We start from the raw sequence: 14,242 nt of genomic DNA on the forward strand, positions 1-14,242 counted from the left end.
CACTTTGACAGGGCCAGGCTGACGTGATTACGTGATTGCGTTTACCCTGTCTGACAATGTCATCAAAGTGCAGAGGGTGCGGCAGTTGCAAAGAGAGCAGAGCCTCTAGGTGTAATGGCAACGCCCCCATTGCTCCTTGAGGCTTATTTGCATATTTTAATTAATTTTTCTCAGCAATGCGGGCAAATATGAGCATGGGACCAACACGGATGCCTCCAAGTGCACCTGGAACATGTCAGCCAGTTTCATGGGTACAAATTTGCTGCCCAATGTCCTTTAACAGGCAGCTTACTAGAACAGGCCTGGGAGCCTTCACAAAGCCCCAGGCTGCCATAGCAATTGATTGAATAGGAGAGGGAGCCTCAGATGCTGCAGTCACTATTGACCACTACATCTGAGTGGCTAAAGTGTAGTTGTCGTTTTTATTCAGCTTAGTAAATGCTGGTAATGAGGTCATATCAACATACAGAACCGTAGACCTATAATCTTTCTATGGTCTTCCAATTAGTCCAATATGTGTGGTGTTTTAATAAGGTGAAAAGGAAATTTAGGTTAACAAGACTGGCACTGTCTGATGCTGATCAGTTTGTCAACTGGTCAAAGCTGCTGCAGAAGTGACAACCAATATGAGTGTCACTCTTGCAAAAAAAAAGTAACATAACCTAATGGAGATATCTGCATATGAAGTCATGCCCAGCCAAGTACTGATTGCCTTGAGGTCACATCAGTGAATAACTAAGATCCTGCTCAATGAGGGCAGTCAAGAGGAAAGAGAATGACAAAGGGTACTACACAACTTAACAAAACAGGGGTTAATTATGAGCTAAATTAAGGCCATCTATAGAAATTGCAGTTTGGGATCTCGAGGAGGTCATCCATGCCACGTCACCTTCTGGTGGGTTTTTCATTAACCAGCAATGGATTTCAGTAATGTTTCTCTAGTGATGACTCTGCACACAAATGAAAGGAGTGAGGTCATGGCTAGTTCTCGAAAACTGAACTGTATTTCAGCTCAAGTGTTGTGAAGCAGGTTAGTAGGTCTTGAAAAATGAAGGATAATTGGAATTCTGAGTAGAGGCCTTCTTTGCATTGGCTGCTTGTTAGAAGTTCTTCTTTGGAGCCTCTTTGCATTTCAAGTCAGTTGTCTGCTGAGTAACTTCTAAATCAGACAGTATTTTGTCCATCACTATACCCAGTGACAGGACTAATTTTAAGGGAGTTATTTCTGCATTTATATGTAATGGCTGCAGAAGCATTTCCAACCAGGAGGCTGGGCAACCACTGTACAATGCTGTACAATGTAAATTAAGGTAGTGATTTCACAGAAGTGAAAAATTTAGGGCAAGTTCATATCTGCATTGGATTCTCTATTCGGGGCCTTCGCCACTGAGCTAAAGTTTTTTTTTACAATAGAACTCTATGGTGAACGGATGCCACAGTATGGCATCAGTCTGATTAGCCCCAAATTTGTAGTTTCATTGCTGGGGCTAATCAGTCTGCAGACATGTGAGTGAGAATTTTTGGCAGCAAAAAAGAATAACACGAGCACAGGTATTGCCGGAGGTTCCATAATACAGAACTGTAGGGACTTGTGCTGCTGTACAGTCTCTGTGCTGACGCCAGATGAGACAGTCCCGACCACCAGCCGGCTGGGAAACAGCAGAGCGCTCACTGTTTCAGTAGCTCTAATTTCTGTGCATGGGAGTAAGGCCTCTTGCACACAACCGTATGGCTTTTTCAGTATTTTGTGGTCCGCAAAAAATACGGATGACATCCATGTGCATTCCGTTTTTTACGGAACAGCTGGCCCCTGATAGAACAGTACTATCCTTGTCTGTTATGCGGGCAATAATAAGACCTGTTCTATCTTTGAACAGAACTGAAATGTGGAAACGGAAGGCATATGGATCCATTGAAATGAATAGTTCTGTATGCAGAATGCAAAAAACAGAACGTAAACGGGGAAGAAAAAAACGTTGGTGTGCAACAGACACAATGGATCCACAAAAAAATGGAAGGTACTCCATATGCCTTCCATTTCCGTTCCGTTCAAAGATGGAACATATCCTATTGTCCGCATTACTGACAAGGATAGTACTGTTCTATTAGGGTCCAGATGTTCTGTTCCGCAAAAAGCGGAATGCACACGGACATCATCCGTATTTTTTGCTGATCCGTCGTGTGCAAGAGGCCTTACTGGGACAGCGCGGCACTACAAGCTAGGCTGTTTCCCTAAACTCAGATATGGTACAGCTTTTTGTGCTACACTGTTTCCGTGACACTCATGCACCGCAATGGGAGCTACTGAATCGGTGAGCGCCAGAGCGCTCTGCTGTTTCCTGGCCGGCTGGGACTGTGTCATATTTAGCCTTAGTAACAGTGAGATGAGACCCCTTTAACTATCGAGCCGCAGCTGCAGTCCAAAGGAGTACATTGCGTTTTACGCAGTCTTGTCGACTGAAGCTGTAACTCAATAATTCAAATCAGTCATTAGCGTTAAGTCACCGTGTAGTCCAGGCCTTATGGTTGTGTTCAAAATGTTTGTTTTTATTTAGCCAAAAATGTTATTCACTTTTTGTGGGCGCCAGTTGTTTTTGACAAACTATGGGCCAATGACTCGAGAAAAATCTCGGATGCATTTTAGTTAAATCAACTTTTTTTAAATGTTGTCCAGATTGCCATTGCTCATCCGACTTCTGTGCAACCAGAATTCCCAATTGAATTTAGCTGATGCTGTGGTTGTGATGTTATCAAGAACCCACGTGCAGACTACCTGCTGGGTTGGTACTAGTATAGTTAGGCATTGTGCAAGAGGTTTCAGCAATGAAACCTTGCCAGGAACTAATATTTGTTTTATTGGCTGTGTTTACCTTGGGTTATAGTCGGAGGGTAGGTCAGATTTTTGGCACACTTGCTTGTGCTTTATGCACTTAATTGTCAGTCAAAACGGCACAAACCTATCCTTCACTATTTGGAAAATTAAGGGATTGGTTGCCTCCCAATTTCACCACCTGAAATAAGTTATCACAGGCATCTGCACGGAGAGAAGTTGGTTTGCTCTATTATATTATAATCAAACATTTGCGCAAAAATGGTCACTTTTTAACCCAATTGTATTTTTGCTTGCTGCCTATAGAAGCAGACATCTGTTAAAAGGGGTTTTCCTCAGAGTAGGTCATCAGTATCTAATTAGTGGGAGTCCGACACTTGGGACCCCAGCTGATTAGCAGTTTAAGAAAACACTGACGCCCACAGTACAGTGCCGCACAACTTCAAACAGCCGATCGACAGGGGTCCTGAGTGTCGGACTCCCACAGATTAGATACTGATGACCTATCCTCTGGATTAAAAAATCTCAGAAAACCCCTTTAAAGTTTATCCTTTCAGAACATTTTTCACGTGGTGACATTAATAATTACAACACAAACAAAAATGGAAGAGCAGCACAACCGGACCTTTAGACCAAAACCGGAATGCAACCAGCCGCGATGGGACCGCAGATCCACAGCAGTCCAGGAACAGCAATGAAAAATGGTAGTCACAGCAGCATATCCAGTGCGTCTTTTATTAGAAGCCTTGAGTGCACACAGAAACAAAGTACGACGTTTCCGCTACGCAGTAGCCTTTGTCAAGTATCAAACGTCGTACTTTGTGTGTGCACTCAAGGCTTACAATAAAAGATGCACTGGATATGCTGCTGTGACTACCATTTTTCATTAATTACAGGTCTGCGACTAAAAAGCTGTTTGATTATTTTTATCTAATTTCCATATTTTGGTGTGCTGAAAACAAACTCCTAGACGTCATGATTTGCCACAAAATGGTCTTCAAATTTATCAAATGTTAAAAAAAATTGGTATTCTTTTAGATTATGGGTTTTTAACCAAATTTAAAGTCCAAATTACTATTAATTCACAAGTGCATTTTAATATATAAAATGCCGAAAAAAGTTGTATAAAAAATAAAATTAAAATATAGCACTGTAAATCTGATGGTCGGCAATATATACATAAGCTAAGCAAGTTTTAGGGAAAAAAATTCAATTTCCTCATTTCCCTAGTTCTCTTCTTGGCCCTTTGCAGGTAAACAATCTCTGCCCCTCCAAGTGCTGCTCTGAGTGACATGTCTGACTACTGGGATACTCAGCAGCATGCTGTATGTGTAAGCCTCAGCCCTGAGTCTGTTTCTAATGGTAGAAGGGGTTAATCTTTCCTGAAGAATCCAGTGGGAGGGAGACACAGGGCAGATAGCAGCAGCTCCGGTCAGTGCAGGGGGCATGGCCAGCACTGTTGCGTCTTGTGTACAGACACAGAGCTGTTCTCTCCTGCAGTCCACACTTGTGCACAAATCATCCTCAGGTTCTTGGTTCTAGGCTGTTCACATTTTTTCATCGCAGTTCATATTAGCTCGTCATTCTTCAACCGTTGTTATGGCTCCGCGAAAGTGTTAATTCGCCAGACCGTTTGTTTCATCTATGGTGAATATACAGTGTTGAAGCAACAGCAGAATTTTACAGACTTTGTGAAAAAAGTATACTTTGCATACTTTGGACTAAAAATTGGAGATCAAGATAAAGTTTGGGCGCCTCATAAAGTGTGCAAACGGTGTCTTGAGGACCTCTGAAACTGGCTCAAGGGTAAGAAAAAAATCTTTGTTATGGGATACCTATTGTATGGCGAGAGCAAAAGAACCATAGTGGCGACTTACTTATGTTCATGCGATGTGGAAGGATTTAATTCCAAATGGAAGCATTCCATTTCATACCCCAATCTTCACTCAGCAATTTGTCCCATCCCCCATAGCACATATATACCAGTACCCAAGCCCCCTGCTACCTTGGAAGAGATACCTAGCTCTGATGAAGGTGAAGTCATACCTGAACCAGATGACGAATCAAGTTCTGACTTTGAAGATGATACAAGACCAAAATTGTTTTCTCAGGAGGAGATGAATGATTTGGTAAGACTTGAATCTTACCAAAGATGCTGATCAAGGCTGAAAAGCAGGAATTTATTGTTGCCAGCAGTGTCCTCTTCATGGTTCAGACATCGTGAAAAGGAGTTCATTCCTTACTTCGCACAGGAAGACAAGTTGGTTTATTGCATCGATGTCGAAGGTCTGATGGGTCAATTTAAAATCCAATATGATTCAGAGCAATAGCGTCTTTTTATAGATTCTTCAAAAAAGTCTCAAAGCAGTATACTCCACCAGTGGTTTTTACACTTCCATACCTTTAGGTCATTCCATACACTTGAAGGAAACCTACGAGAACTTGGAATTGGTTCTTTATAAACTTAAATATGAAGACCATGGTTGGCAAGTGTGTGGGGACTTAAAGATCTTGTGCATGCTGCTCGGGCAACAAGCTGGGTATACCAAATACCCTTGTTTTCTGTGTTTATGGGACAGTCAAGACGAACAAAATCACTGGACCAAGAAGAGTTTGGCAGCCGAGGGTGCTAACAGTCAGTGAAAAAAAATGTCCTCCGAGAAACTTTGGTACCTTCCCATAAAGTTCTTCTACCACCTCTCCACATAAAATTGGGATTGATGAAGCAATTCATAAAATCACTTTCAAGAGATGGAGAATGCTTCAAATACTTGGTCACCAAGTTTCCAGGCCTGTTGGAGGCAAAATTGAAGAAAGGTGTGTTTGTCGGACCAGACATTAGAAGGCTTAGTTGATCAAGAGTTTGTCAATACCATGACTGATCCTCAAAAAGGTGGATTGCATTTAAAGAAGTCGTACAGAACTTTTTAGGCAAAAACAAAGATCGTCGGACGAATGCGGAAAGCATTTCAAGCTTTAGGTTGCCTGAGGAGTTTGAAAGTGCATTTCCTCCAGTCCCACCTTGACTACTTTCCTGAACATTTGGGAGCTGTGAGTGAGGAACAAGGTGAACCATTCCACCAAGACATGAAAGAGATGGAAAGGAGATGCCAGGGAAAATGGAGCATTACAATGATGGCAGACTACTGTTGGATGCTTCAGAGATGTTCCAGAAGGAAGGATTTTCATGAAGAAATTTAATAAAACTTTAATTTTATAAGTCTATTTCCATTTATTTTGAGGTATAGCCTTATTTTAAGTTACCTAAAATGTCAGGAAACGTGATGGAGGTCATTTTCGGATTAAGCGCACCAAAATATAAAGATTACGTGGAATAACCGAAACGGCTCTTGAAGAAAATTTGATTGGGGATCCAGGTGCTTAAAACCCCATCTTGATCTCGTCTGAGCACTTCTCCTTGTTTCAGCATTTTGGACCCCACCAATATAAAATTTGTCTATTTAAAAAAATATTTTTTTTTATTTTAAACGAGAGTTACCGATCTGTCATGCAATTATCCAGAAGGAACCCAACGTTCCTGATAATTGCCTGATTGTTACCAGAGATGAAGGCTGTATTTACATGCAGCAATCACCTCCGCTGTGATCGCTTGTCCCCATAGAAGTCATTGATCCAAGGCAGCAGATCACTGTATAGACAGTATGATCTGCACTGGAACAATGATTTTTGGTGCTCTAATTAAACTAATGAGACGGCACTGTTCAGTGGATCTGTATTGTTAATGGCCACTCGGTATTGCAGGTGCTACACGGCTATACTGACCCACTGAACAGTGCCGTCTCATTAGCTTAATTAGAGCCCACTGTGGCCCTTTCGGCCGCGCGGCACTCAAACACAGCGAGGGCTGTGTCGCAAGCGCCACATGACCGTGCCATGTGTTAATACTTACACGTGCCAATTATCAGGAACGAGCATTTATACAAACACTCGTCCCCGATAATTGTCCTCATTATCGGTCCGTGTAAAAGGATCTTTACACTTTAAAGGGGTTTTCCTGGGAACAATTTTTATCACGTAAACCACTTCTACTAAACTGACAGATTGTTCTCCATCAGCCCTATACAAGTCAGTGGAGGGATGGACCAACACATGCACTACAGAGGAGACTTGATAGGTGATTTTTAAGGGAATCTGTCACAGTTCTATGTTGTACCTGAAGGCAACATATACTAGTGACACAGACCCTAAGGCTAGGTCTACAGGACGACATTTGTCGCGCAACATTGTCGCACCAATGTTGCGCGACAATATTTATAATAGTCTATGGTGTCGCACTGCAACGCGACAGTCGCAAAAAATCCATTTGAAATGAATCTTTCTGTGACTGTCATGTCTCAGTGCAACACCATAAACTATCATTATAAAAATTGTCGCACGACATTGGTGCGACAAATGTTGCAGTGTAGTTGTGCCCTAGCGGTCGCGCGACTTGTGTCGTCGTGTAGACCTAGCCTAATTCATTCCCTTTGCTGCGTTTTTTTACTTAAAATCCATGGTTAGAGGTACTCCAGTTATGACAAGTTATCCCCTATCCAGAGGATGGGGTAGGGATCAGCATCCTTCGGCACTCCAGCTGTTCTAAAACTATAACTTCCAGAATCCTCCATTCCCTTTATTGGAGTTAGGCCTCATGCACACAGCCGCAGTTTTGGCGGCTCGGATGCGGACCCATTCACTCTGTGTGCTGTCCGCATTTGTTGCTCCGTTCTGTGGCCCCGCAAAAAAATATAACATGTCCTATTCTTGTCCGCGCTTTGCGGACAAGAATAGACAGTTATATTAAAGGCTGTCTGTGCCGTTCTGCAAATTGCGAAAATGCACACGGACGCCATCCGTGTTTTGCGGATCCGCAGTGTGCGGACCGCAAAAAAGGGAACGGTTGTGTGCATGTAGCCTTACAAAAACTGAGTAAGCATAACTGCTGGGAGTTGTAGTTTTCCAGCAGCTGGAGTGCCGAAGATTGCTGATTCCTTTGATAGGGGGTTAACTATTGTTAGTGGTCGTCCTACCCCTATTCATCATGAGAGCTGGGACCCTGTGCCCCTCAAAATAAACAGTGACCCGTTGGGCACCACACTGCTGCTCCATTCATCTCTATGGGGGTTCTGGAAATAGCCGAGCGCTGTACTCATCTGTCAATCCGCCACAGGGGAAGCCGCAGCTCATACAGTGTTCGGGCTCCACTGGAGCGTGCCATCGGTGACTTCATGACACCCGGTGATGTCACGGTATTTTGTATTCAGTAGGATATATGTTTTCTGTAAATAAAGCAGTGGCTGGGAGCAGCACATCTTGTTCCATAATAGCCAAGGTCCGAAAGTAGAAATACCCTCAGTCTCGTGTCAGGAAGCTGGTAAAGGGGTGTCTGTGCAGCATTTCCCACCGCTGTAAAGCCTCATTCACACGTCCATGCTCAAATCTGTGACCAGGTGGTCAGTGATGCATCCGTGAAGGATCCGTGTGTCCGTTTTTTGCTGTCCGTGTTTCACGGACACTGAACAGCTGAAAAATAATTTTCAAAGCATCTCTTAATGATCCGTGAAACACTGATGGCATCAGTGTTGCATCCGTGGTTTTCACGGACTCATTGACTATAATGGGCGTGAGGGATCTGAGAACACTGACCAAGATAGGACATGCATCCGTGCTGAAAACACGGACCGTGCTAAAACACTGATGTGTAAATACACACATTCAAATGAATGCGGACGTGTGCTGTCCACGAAGAACACGTACAGCACACGTCCGTGAAACACTGGCAGCAAAAAACGGACCCAACAAGGATCTGTCACGGGAGAAAACACTGAACACTGTCCGTGTTACCACTTATCCAAAACTGACACGGACGTCTGCATGAGGCATAAGGGTGGGTTCACATCATGTTTTATGCCTTTTGTTTGAAGTATACATCACAAAAGATTTAAAAAAAAAAATACCAGCACACCACATTCTTGTATCCTGCACAGTCCAGTAAAAAAAGTATATACTTTTTTATTTTTTACAATGGAATTCTATGGTAAATGGATGCCCCTGTATGGCATCAGTCTGAGGCATCCGTTTAACGTATATGTTAAAAGGATGGGAAAAACGTGATGCGAACCCATCCTAAACATTGGTTATATGCATAGTTAGATCTTTCCTTGGGTGTTGAAGATGGTCACTACATCCAGCAGTTCTTGGTTGTTGGCTGATCAAATACTGTATAGGATTGTATACAGCCATCCCGATCAGTTAACTGCTGGTGTCCTTACTGTAAAAAATGCTACTCAAACCACAAGTGCAGAACATGCCACAGTACCTGTGAGTTTTCAGCCTAAGGCCTTATGCACACTGCTGTAGTTTCAGTCCGCATGTGGACCCATTCATCCCAATGGGGACAGCATACTCATGTGCTGCTGTACGCATCCGCAAATCCGTTTTGCAGCCCCGCCCAAAAAAATAGAACATGTCCTTTTCTTGTGTGTTTTGCGGACAAGAATAGGACCTCTCTCTAGATGGGGGAAGGCGGGGGGGGGGGGGGGGGGGTAGAAAAATGACAATAAAAAAAAAATCAGTCGAAACTGTTACATCTTTTTAAAAATGAAGCGGTTTAAAAAAATATTTAAGGCGAGCAAATGTTTGAAGGCATCTGAAGGTTTGCAAAAATGCAGCATGCAAAGCCAAGTGACAGCATTTATGCATGTTTAAATTTTTGGGACTAAAAAATGCTTCCCCCAAATACCAGCTGAAAGTCTATAATGAAGTATAAATGTTCCACAAACTTTATTTTTTATTTTTATATACCCACAACACTGCATACTCTGGATATAGCGTAGTGATTTTCCCAGGTATTTTATATTTGCTTTTCTATTGGTCTTGAAAAACACTGGAAAAATGCATTGCAAAAAAAAACCCAAAAATGTGTGGAATTCATGCCAAATTTTACAAGCTATAAAAACGCAGAAAAGTGTGAATGTGAGCACTAATGACTGATTCACCCGACCGTGCTCGGTCCGGGAAACACTGTCTGGCGTGGCGCCCCTGCTCTAAACTCACTGCGTCATAGTGAATTCTGATGGTCAGTTCCTATCTGATTGCGGGTCTGTTGTACTGTACTCGTATCACCTGTTCAATAGACTAAGGTTTGCTGCAAGCAAAAGCAGCTGAATAGGGAACTAATAGTTTGTTCCCTACAAGTGCCCTTTGCGGACCACAGAATGGATCTGGTCGTGTGCATGAGGCCTAAGGCGTCTTTCACACGACAGTGTGTCCCCCGTGGCTGTATTGCGGCCCGCATACACCGGCCGTGTGCATTCCGAATCACAGATGCGGACCCATTCACTTGAATGGGTCCGCAAATCCATGCGGAACTGAACAGAGGCACTACGGAGTGCTTCTGTGGGGTTCCGTTCCATTCTGCAAAAAGATAGAACAAGTTCTATCTTTTTCCGGAACGGAGGGATCGCAGAACCCATTCAAGTGAATGGAGTCGCGATCCGCATGCGGCTGGCCCACAGCAATTTGCGGTTCGCAGCACTGCCACGGGGGACACTCGTTTATGTGAAATAGGCCTAGGGCTACATTCACACGACTGTATTTTTGGCTCCGCATCCGTTGCGCAATTTTGCGGAACGGGTGCGGACCCATTCATTTCAATAGGCGCCGCAAAAGATGCGGACAGCGCACAATGTGCTGTCCGCATCCGTAGATCCGTTCCGCTGCCCCGCAAAAAAGAGAGCATGTCCTATTCCTGTCCGCAATCGGACAAGAATAGGCATTTCTATCATAGGGCCGGCTACATTCACACAGGCGGTATCCGTGTTTTGCGGATCCGCAATTTGCGGCCCGCAAAGCATACGGTCGTGTGAATGTAGCCTAACCCTGAGGAATTGTATCACGTATTAACGAATAAATTCTTTGATAAAAATGAAGGTGAAACGTTGCTAATATTTGCTCAACCTTGTAATGTGCCACGGGCTACGCTTCTAGAGGAAGCCGAGTACTGTTCTCACAGCCACCCCCAGGCCTGAGTCACACGTTGGGTAATGATCATGGTCACTGCTAGTTAGAGAAGAAGGGAGCTGGTAAGATGTAGTTGTTGGAGAGCATCAGTGCCTGGAATCCAGTGGTGCGCTGACATCCCCATGTATATACGGGGTCTCTGATTCATGCAGCGCTCGCATCTGTTCCTCATTAGGATCAGTATATATGAAGGGTATAAATTAGATGAGCCACTACAGTTCTGTTTTATTAGATAGTTTTTGACTTCTTTAAAACAAGTTAAGAAACCATTCAAAATGGCAGCAGTCTATGTTTAGCCACCCAATGGTGCCGACGTCATTGTGGCCATCAGCTGGTAACTGTGCAGGAGCAGAGAAACCAACACCTTCTATGTCCTGGAAATGGAAGAGTTGGACGTTGGCTGGATCACTACCGGCCTAGCACTCTGGTTGCAAAGTATTTTCCCAAATTTTGCCGCAGTTTACAAGGTCTAGGTGCACGCGTGTTAGTAAATCTGGCCATAGCTGGAGTCTAGTCTACTCATGAGGAGAGCGCTACAAACGCACACCTGTCTACCGGGTATGCACATATATACAGTCTCTGCGGAGAAGAGCGGGGGGCACGCGGTCCTCATGAATGGGGAGTAGTTCCAGCACTCGCTTGTGGGAGGGATAGGGGTATAAATGAGGAGTTTGAGGTTTGCCCTCCTTGTGGAAAGTTATTAAATCCAGTTTTCATATTGAGATTGGTTCTATATGGAGGATTTCACTTTCTATGGTAAGCGCATGTTTGGGAGTATGCGCTGTGCTTTGTGCTATGGTTGCCAGTTGTGATGAGGACGCGATACTTACCATGTCACACATTTTACATGTATTCATCATAAACTTTGAAATTCAAATATTTGTTCCATATTTTCCATCTGAATCTCTGCATGGTTTCTTTAGCCATACCGCACATAGCTTGTAAAGCCGCGCAGTATTAAAAGGACAGCAGCCTGGACAGATATCTGGCGGATGGTGAATAGAGGAGTACGGCATTGTAAGGTACGGTGTGGTTGAGCGGATGCCTATACATCTGACATGCGGGGTCTTCAATGTTTGCCCCAGTGCTGCCATACCCTGCACCACTGCTAAGTAGGTGGCCTACGAGGCTGCAGCCTCTTCATACAGCTGATCATCGGGGGGGCTGCTGGGTCTGATCAGTGTGATTTACAAAAAAGTATGTAGGTTTTGTTTTTCTTCCTGTATTCTTCCCATTCTTTCGCAGAACGGACACTTTGAACAGAGCTGTGCTTCTGGCTCCATTCAAAGTGTAGTGGCTATGCTGGGTTACTATTCAGTTCAGTAGAAGCTGAGCTGCAGTAACCCAACACGGCCACTACACTTTGAATGGCGCTGTGCTCACGGCTCTATTTTAGGTGCTAGTACAGATTATTTTATTTATTAAAGCGCCATTCATTCTATAGCACTGTACATATGAAAGACAATTGCACTAAGCATGAACAAGACTAGTTACAGACTGGTACAGAAGGAGAGGGCCCACAATCTACATGGTATGGGAGAAGGACACTGTAGGAGAGGGTAACGTTGGTTATGGCAGTATAGAGGCAGCAGAGTCACTGGTTGTAGGCCTTTCTGATGCCGGAGGCTGCAGGGAACAGCTGATCGTAGGGGTGAGGGGTGTTTGAGGATAGGTCCTCAATATCTGGAGCCTCAAACCCCTCTAACACACACTGGAAATACAATTCTAATCTACTTTTTTGCCATTTACAACTCCTCTCTCAAGAAATACTAAAAATGTTATGACAGCATACAGATTTATGATTTGAAGTTTGGACAACCTGTTAAATAGACTAAGGAGTAGCAGCAAGACGTCTCATGAGTTGGTAGGGTGACTGCAGTGGAATTATGTTCTGAATAATATATATATATATATATATATATATATATATATATATATATAATATATATTAGTCTTCTTGCAATTCCATTGTCACACTGGTTGTAGCATACTGTTGGGACAGTACTGAACCACGAGGACCTTTCACATCTGCGGTTTCCACAAGGTATTCCAGTGTGTAGATGTTGCCAACAATGCGCATGATGTTGTAGATGAGGTATTGTCTGATACTCTTCCTGTCTTATCGCCCTATGATTCATTAACTCAGTTTCCGTCTATTTCATCAGAACGTATCCCATCACCTCCCACAAACTTGGGGGAATTTCGAGGTATGCTCTTAGACAATGGCGTGGTACTTCACGGAAAAGCATTTCCATAAAGGGTCTAAAAACCTGGTACTTTTCCTAAATTGCAGTCATATCTGAAGCCTTTTGAGGAACCCTTTTTTCATGTCTTGAGGAAACATTTCCACAGGAAGAATAGTTATAAACTTTCTTTTAATCGAGCACCTGATGCTATATATGATATATAATATTAATAACCACTGACCTATGAATACAAGGACAGATTATATGGAGAACACTTGATGCAATTGCCCTCCAACATCGAGGTCCTCCACTAGCCATCAGTGATCCCATACTGCCTAATCGGTGTGACTGTCCTTAATTCTAGGAGTTGCTATCTCCACTACTCCTGTACTTGTCCCAGTGGAGAGGGACATTGTATGTTCAGGCACCTCTCCTGGCTATCATAGGGGGACAGGTGGGATTTAGGTACCAGAGATGGAGTGGGGAACCCACAACAATTTTTTATTTCATCAGCTTTAGGCCTCTTTCACACGGCCGTTTTTTTTTTTCGTTTTGCGGGCCGTTTTTTGCGGTCCGTATACGGAACCATTCATTTCAATGGTTCCGCAAAAAAAACGTGTTCCGTATGCATTCCGTTTCCGTATTTCCGTTTTTCCGTTCAAAGATAGAACATGTCCTATATTTGGCCGCAAATCACTTTCCGTTGCTCCATTAAAGTCTATGGGTCCGCAAAAAAACGGAATGCATCCGTATGTCTTCCGTATCCGTTCCGTTTTTTGCGGAACCATCTATTGAAAATGTTATGCCCAGCCCAATTTTTTCTATGAAATTACTGTATACTGTATTTGCCATACGGAAAAACGGAATGGAAAAACGAAACGGAAACACAACGGAAACAAAAAAACGGAACAACGGATCCGTTTAAAACGGACCGCAAAACACTGAAAAAGCCATACTGTCGTGTGAAAGAGGCCTTAATATAGTTCTGCTGGCATCCATGGAAAGGTGCAGCGTATCTATTCATCCATGAGGGAAGCCTGTCAGTAGTTTTGTACCTATGACACTGGCTGACCTGTTACATGTGCGCTTGGCAGCTGAAGGCTTCTGTGTTGGTCCCATGTTCATATGTGCTCGCATTGCTGAGAAAATGTTTTAATATATGCAAATGAGACTCTAGAAGCAATGGGGGTGTTGTCTTTACACC

This window comes from Bufo bufo, chromosome 3, assembly GCF_905171765.1.
Source record: "Bufo bufo chromosome 3, aBufBuf1.1, whole genome shotgun sequence".
Classification (NCBI taxonomy): Eukaryota; Metazoa; Chordata; class Amphibia; order Anura; family Bufonidae; genus Bufo; species Bufo bufo.